Source organism: Neodiprion lecontei, chromosome 6 (assembly GCF_021901455.1).
Source record: "Neodiprion lecontei isolate iyNeoLeco1 chromosome 6, iyNeoLeco1.1, whole genome shotgun sequence".
Taxonomy (NCBI): Eukaryota; Metazoa; Arthropoda; class Insecta; order Hymenoptera; family Diprionidae; genus Neodiprion; species Neodiprion lecontei.
Window position 1 is genome coordinate 17,292,506 of NC_060265.1, and position 7,283 is coordinate 17,299,788.

The following is a 7,283-nucleotide window of genomic DNA, read 5'->3' on the forward strand; positions in this document are numbered from 1 at the left end:
TATGTTCCACCGCCGTCGCTGACGTCGTGATTCAGTTATTTCAACCCTGATTTCACATCCACTCCGCTGGCTCGGACCAAAGTTACCGCCAGATGCGGGCATCGAGCTTTTTCGTGAACCAGGCTGATGCTTCTCGGCTTCTTTGACATTTGCAAACAAGCTCGGGGAATCACCCGTTGACAATGAGTCCCCCAAGCTTCGTCTCTGACATTGAATTACGCCCGTTCTTCGCTCACGTTACAGCATTTTCGATTCTCCCTGTGGGGATCGACACGTGAAATTACAGGTGTCTCGGCATGGCATTATCGCCATGTGTTATGCACGTGTCTTCCGGCCATTTATGAACTTTATCGTTTGTCAGGCTCGTATATATTCCGGTTTCTCATGTTCTCGAGGCTGTTATCTGTTTCGAATACCGAAGGCTGAAAATTTTTATTTTCTTTACAGGTACTACGAAGGTGTGGTAAATTGGGTATTGCCATGATAACGGTTTAAGTATTGTTGGAATTAACAAACCATTCTGGTACGAGTAACCAACTAGTGTGGTTATAATTTTCCATACAACATTTTTTCCTCATTGTAACATTAAATAAATTTGTTTAGCTTCGCCACGTTATTGCAGTCGAACGAAACCTTAACATCAATTTCGTAGCGCCATGCCAACGACTATATTTTTCGGTATCGGTAGCAAATGAAAATGGTTAAACACCGTATAGTAGCGACAACTGAAAATATCTCTCGGTGTACACTGTGTCAATGAGAATGATAAAGTTACACCTTTCTTCCGCGTGAAGCGTCGACTTATATCTCACACGCGGCGGTACGCGACGAGCATAATAAACTGGGCACAATGTGTAAGCGTTGCGTCTGGCAGATCATACGAGTGCGGATAATGGAGCCGGTATACGAGCTTGTGTGCAGCAGAGGGGCGCGGAAGGGAGTCATTCGTATCGCGTAATACGTATTCCTGCAGGGAGGGGGGCGGGGGCAGAGCGTCGCGGCGGCGTTACAAGGGGCGAATTTAAGGGCACCATCAAATATAATTAGGCCCCGGAGAGCGGGCGCAGCCCTCGGGCAAAATAACCTCCTTAGAAAATCAATTCCACCCCTGCCTGTGTAGCGGGGCTAGAACGTTCAACGCAGCGAAACGATACATCACGAATACAGGCGAAGCCTCGCCCTCGCCTCGCCCTCGCCTCGCCCTTGCCGCCCCTGCACGAGCCGCACACCGCGGCCCTCGAGTCTGCTTATTGCCATTAGAGGGACTACTCGCGGGTTACATCCATTGTTACATCGGCGAGGACCCTCGTCAGAGCAAGTAGGCACGTTACATTATAGGTATACGGAAGCGTAACAAGGGCTGTTCAGAATTTATTTGCTGGGCAAAAATTAATTTGCCACCCCATGCGGAACGTATGAGGCGGGGTACTTTCAACCTCGACGTCTGTACGGCTCATTGGTTTCGTCAGATCGCTTTGCACCGCGCGACCTCGATAATTGTTACGCATGTACGTAAACTCGGTAAGAATCGGATCCCGACATAACCCGAGTCGAAACTTAGCGGCTACTAACAATAAGTATTAAATTAGGTTCTATTTCAACGCTATATTAGACCCTACTTTGACGCTAAAAATGCCCGAAATTTCCCGATTTACCAAGTTTAGGCTCGAAGCAGGGTCTGTTTATAACTTCCTTCAACCCTCGAGAAGTAGCGCAATTCGATGTAATAATAAATTTTGGAATTTCGTATTCATATTAACTTGAGACTCTGCGTTAAAAGGGTCTTTATATTCGTAAGAACGTTGAATAATTACCGTTGAAATGCGATACTTAATTTTCAAATGTTATTGAAACTTATAAAAAATGTGTCGAAATAGCCCTTGGATTATTCATTGCGAACACTTGAATGTGCAAGAATCTGGACGTCACAAGTATATGTTCACACATATACGTGCGGTGTCGATCATCGTGACGCTACGAGGATGGTCAGTCAGTCAGTCGACAACTCGAATTAACATATAAGCATCGAGACAGAATTTTAATCATTTATTTATTCGTTTTGTGTAATCCTTTCGAACCCTGTTGGGAAAGTTTAAGAAAATTCTAACACCAAATACCAAATTGATCGAAATATATATTATATAAGGACTGACGACTCAACATAAAGGACAAACATTACTTTTAACGTACGACGCCTCAGAAAGATAAGAGTCGTTTTTAAGTATTTATTTTTGTCTTGTTTTATTTCATCTCACATCAATATTTCTGGCCAATTTTATCTGTATAACCATTTATATAATTGTAAGATTTACATCACCATTATGCGTTTATAGCACTTGACCTACCAATGTAAGAAATTCGTTACAAATGTCGCTGTATAAACATATCTATAGATGAGGAGCTGTCCGTTGAATAACGTCAGAATAGGTTCAATTGTCTACTGAGAGCGTCTAATTAGGATTTGGTACTTTAATTTTTAGAAGTTGGAGTTTCGATGTAGGGTTAACGTAGGATTTCCGAGTTCAATTTCCTTCAAAGTAGGTTTATACGAACCTTGGTAGGGTCAAATGTAGGCGCTAAATTCCGACTCGGTAACGCTGTGACGTTGGGTACTGCTACACCTGCCCTGCCCACTGAATGCCATTCACGTCTTCTCAGACTTGTGTAGCATCCCGTGTTTCATGCATTACTGATCCCCGTGTCCGTACTTCGATTTGACCTAACATTCCCCTCGTTCTTCGGCACTCAATCTTTGATCCCCGTAAAACTTCCAGGCTCCGATCTCTGAAGTCGTTCGAGTTTTACGATGGCCGGCATCTCAACCGCAGATCTTGGCCCGGCTGATTGGAAGAGCCGTTTAAGTGGAGGCTATATAATGGTGAAAAATCGATTATTCGATCCCCCATAGACGGCGGCGGCCCAATATTGTGTCTACTTGAGTCGAATTGTGTAGCAGACCATTAGTAGCCGTGGGTTCGCCTACCATTCGGTATTATTGCAGTATTTGCGTCGATGCAGCAAGTTTCGGCCTGCTTTGTACGGGCGAAATTTCGATGGGGTCATATTTGTGACGATTTAATTAAAACCTCGTTTTCAACCCAGGCCAAATATTTCAGGACAAAATAATTAGAACAATTTTTTTTCTGGTCCTTCGTATATGAAGGACGGAAAAAGTCGAAAAAACCGTATTTTACGACAATTCCCGAAAACTTACCTTAAAATAAATTTCGTAAGATTAGACGCTGCTACATAGAAAATAAAGTTTCGAGATTCAAATCGTGATCAGATGGATTAAAGTGTGAACATTTTCGTATTCAAGCACAAGTAAGTTATGTCATATTTGAATTGCAGTCAGATCGAAGTTTGGACTGTGAAAAGAAAATTGACGCATCGGCTCGTTTAAGAAGTAACTGAAAGCGGAAGATGACGACTTCTCGTAAAGCCTGCAAAAGGGATTCGAAGCTACGTACGCGTATTCGTATATTTCAAGGTGTGTTCAAGGGTTGGTTCCGGCTGGTTGGCTCTTTGCTCGACATCGCCAGCCCTGCTTAATTAGGATTTAGTTGGGTAGGGGTCGTCCGTTGCCCTCGAAGCCGGTCGTGGTGTTAACTGCGCAAGATTATACCTAGATAAACTAATTAGGTATCTAAGATCCGTGAATTTACGCCCGACGAGCTACGCCGCCCGAGTTAGTTTTAGTTAGTTAGACTCCATCTTACACCCCTGACTAACCCTGCCTCGTTATTCCCTCCCTGAGACGGGCATTGCTCGACACGGTAGAATTCTGACATATTCCGTTTTTTACAGTGCTTGTAGGAAGGAAAAAGGAAAATCGTTCGACAGGATTTATCAGGCGGCCGTGTCGTATTCTTGTTGCGATATCACGACGGGTTGAAGAGGGGGTAATTTTGTTGGGAATTGTCTGATTACACCACCTTCGTTAAACCGACTCACCGGTATCTTTGAGTGGTATATATGTATATATAAACACAATCGGGCAAAAGCTAGGATTTATGAGATGTCGTCTCTCCTGCGATTAGATACATTAGTCAGAGTAAAAGCAGTTGCCGTAATTACAGCCATCATATCGTATCAAGACTCATGGCGTGATCTACATCAACTTTATTGGATTTTAGACACCTCGGTCTTACCTTAATCTGATTATTCGGAAATGTCTTCATCGGATAATTACTGATATTTCGTTCGTTAAGTTCTGGTTTCGACGAAATTTCAAATCCTTAGCATTATTATCCCCTCTGCGCTTTGCAACTTCGTGCCAGGTAGAATAATATATATAGTGTGAAAAGTGCGAAAAGTGGGCGATTTTCTACCGGTGTGAAGTTTCAGCGCGAGCGGTATAGACGAAGTCTAGTTCTATTATTCTACACTATTGTTTTATACTATATGTACGTCATTATGCGATAATCACAACTCTTTTTTTTTTGTATGGATATGCGAGAAGCATTCTTCCAGTAGGTTGAATTCAATTCCAAGAATGTATGCAACGCATTCATTCACGATTATCTTCACTCCGCGGTAATAGATGGATGAATGACTTGAGCAGTCCGACTTAAATTGTAAATGACATATCTTAATCCAAGGTATTGATGAACAGGTCGAGAATGGCCGAAAAATCTGAGTCTTCATCCCCACCTCGGCACGTCTACTCATTCTTACTTCAATCCGTCTAATTTTATCGCGAGACACAACAGACAGGCTGTAAAGTGTCAATGACAATTTACAAATTGCTTAATCCCCCTCTCAATCCGTAATATATCAGTAGGCAGGTACTGATTTCCCGGTTCTATTACCGACTGTCATATGGTCGATTTACGGACCCTCCGAAATCTCACATCACGCGGAAACATGTGCGCGTCTATACATACATACATGTACATACATACAGAGTATCGATATCCGCTGACGAGAGATAAGCCTGCTCTTCGTATCCGAAGAGCCGAGTGACAGAAGGATGTAAAAATGAAGGAAACCCACCGAGACAATATCCGATGAATTTTGTACGATCAGGAGGGGCGACTCCTCGTTCCCCGTGAAAAGAAACTCGGTGCTTGGATGACGAATCGCAGTCAAGATCGGGATCTCGGCCGGAGGCTAAAGGCGTTCACGGAATGTCGGTGATCGCGTTATCCCTCGTACTGTCCGCCGGACCTTCCGCTCAGCTTCACAAAGGTCGGGCCCGAGGGAGGAGCGCAATGGATTTGTTGAGCTATGTCAATAGTACTAAAGTTTGAGCGTCGGCCGGGCCGAGGGACGCGACTCGAATCGTCGATCGAGCCGGTCGAGAGGATCAGCGGCCACTTTGCTACCGGGTAATTAACGGATCGTCGAACACGGAGCGAAGCGTTACCCGACGGGGGATGTTAGAGCCTCGTTTGTTCGACACCCCGCCTGCGGGCCTTGATCGAGCTGCGGTGTGGAAAATAACGCGAAAAAAGAAACCGCATATCCGGCACGGATTCCACCGCTAACCATGCGCGAAGTAACGAAGCGGCAAGACCGGGATCGCGGGGCGCAAACCACCCTCGCCGTGCCTCGCAATACGTCGCTGAGAAAAGCCTCCGACGGTGCAGGGTGGAGGAGATTGATATTGCGGGGCTCTGAGATCGTGCATGCCCCGGACCGTGGAAGACAAAACACTGTTCCACGCTCAACCCCCGCAACAAAGAGCTACTCGCGACACCGAAGGGGATGAAACGGGAGAAAATAGACGCAAAGGGCCGGGAAAGACGCTGGACCGAGAGAAAAGAGAGAAAGACGAGATCTGCTTGTGCCGTAGAGTCTGTTCCACATTTTCTTCCTTTAACAACTTTTCGCGCTCGGTATTTGCGGTTTTCGAACTCTGAAGATCCGTGAACCCATTAATTCTCATGAAATTTATATTCTTCGGTCTGCACGGCTTCTGCACTTGTTAGTTTAAAGCATTCCAAGTTATTTCACAAGCTAACATCGCCTGAATTATAAGCGGTAAAACAACGGTCAAAACGAATTTCGACTTTGCAGGAATATCATTTAGACAAAGATGCGTGACGAAACTTTTCAGGCGTGAATATCAACTCGTGACTCAGGTGTACTCGATGTAAAGGAATTATATTTAAGAAATGCGAGAACTTTGGGAGAATTTCAATGCCTGTTCCAGGTGAAAGGGAAGCAGCCTTTCCGCGAAGTGTAAATTGTGGTATCAATGAAATAGGAAGGGTACACCCAAGTTCGTTTACAGTAAAATTAGGGTAAAAGATCCTACACATGAATTTCCTTGCTAGATTTTATGCCGAAATAAACTTTTCCGTCCGTAAAAATTGAAGGGAGTTTTATTGGCACGGTTACTCGACGCCGACTTTGTCAGCCTCCATACTAGATATCACACATCTTCATCCGGTACTAAACTGCGAACACTTATTCCGCCCATCTTGTAGGCGTACGACTGTTTCCATTGTTGTACCTAATGGCCGTATAAAATGCACTTTACGCGTATATCTTATCATCCGCACCCGCGAGTTCTGAGCGCTTAGCGTTAGTGCAGCGAAGAAAAAATTGTGATTTTTTACATCGCGAACCGGCCAAGATTTACGTACATAGCGTATTTATTTGTTTACGTTATAGTTTCGCGCTTTATTCTTCATATTTTATGCTGCACGGTGAAACGTATTACCGCACAACGGAGGCAGCGCTGCTGGAACATCATCACCTTTGAGCCGAGGGTCCGTTGCACTATCGCCGTTCCGATATAACGTACGTGAGTGTGCGTACGTACACACAGGTCATTTAATGCGTAAGGCATGCACGGTGAAAGCGAACGACGCCGATAATGTTCTCGCACATGAAACACATTTTTAGTAAAACTATTCTCTGCGTGAAATATCATCCGCGCCTGTGTGCGATACATTTTATGATGCAGTTTTCACGCAGCGCCACGCCGCTGCGGAAAGGTGTGGTTAAAAAAAAAAAATCGCTTCATCCTCTCAAGCATGTATTTGTTACGCTGCCTGCAATATTTTCCGGCTATCTGGGCTACTCTGAATCCGCTCCATGCTGCTACTGACTCCGCGAATTTATTGCTCAACATTCATTGCGAGAGCTCAGCGTCGTTTAAACACGAAAAATCACGAATATTCACGGTTTATTACCAACCCTTCGCCCTCGCGCCATACTGCCAACGCGTCGTTACAAAACCGCGGTTACCTGCGCGATGTTCTTGTTGTGAAAAAAAAAAAAAAAACTCAACCAACATTTTTCATAGAGGTAAATTCAGTCGGCGTTACTCG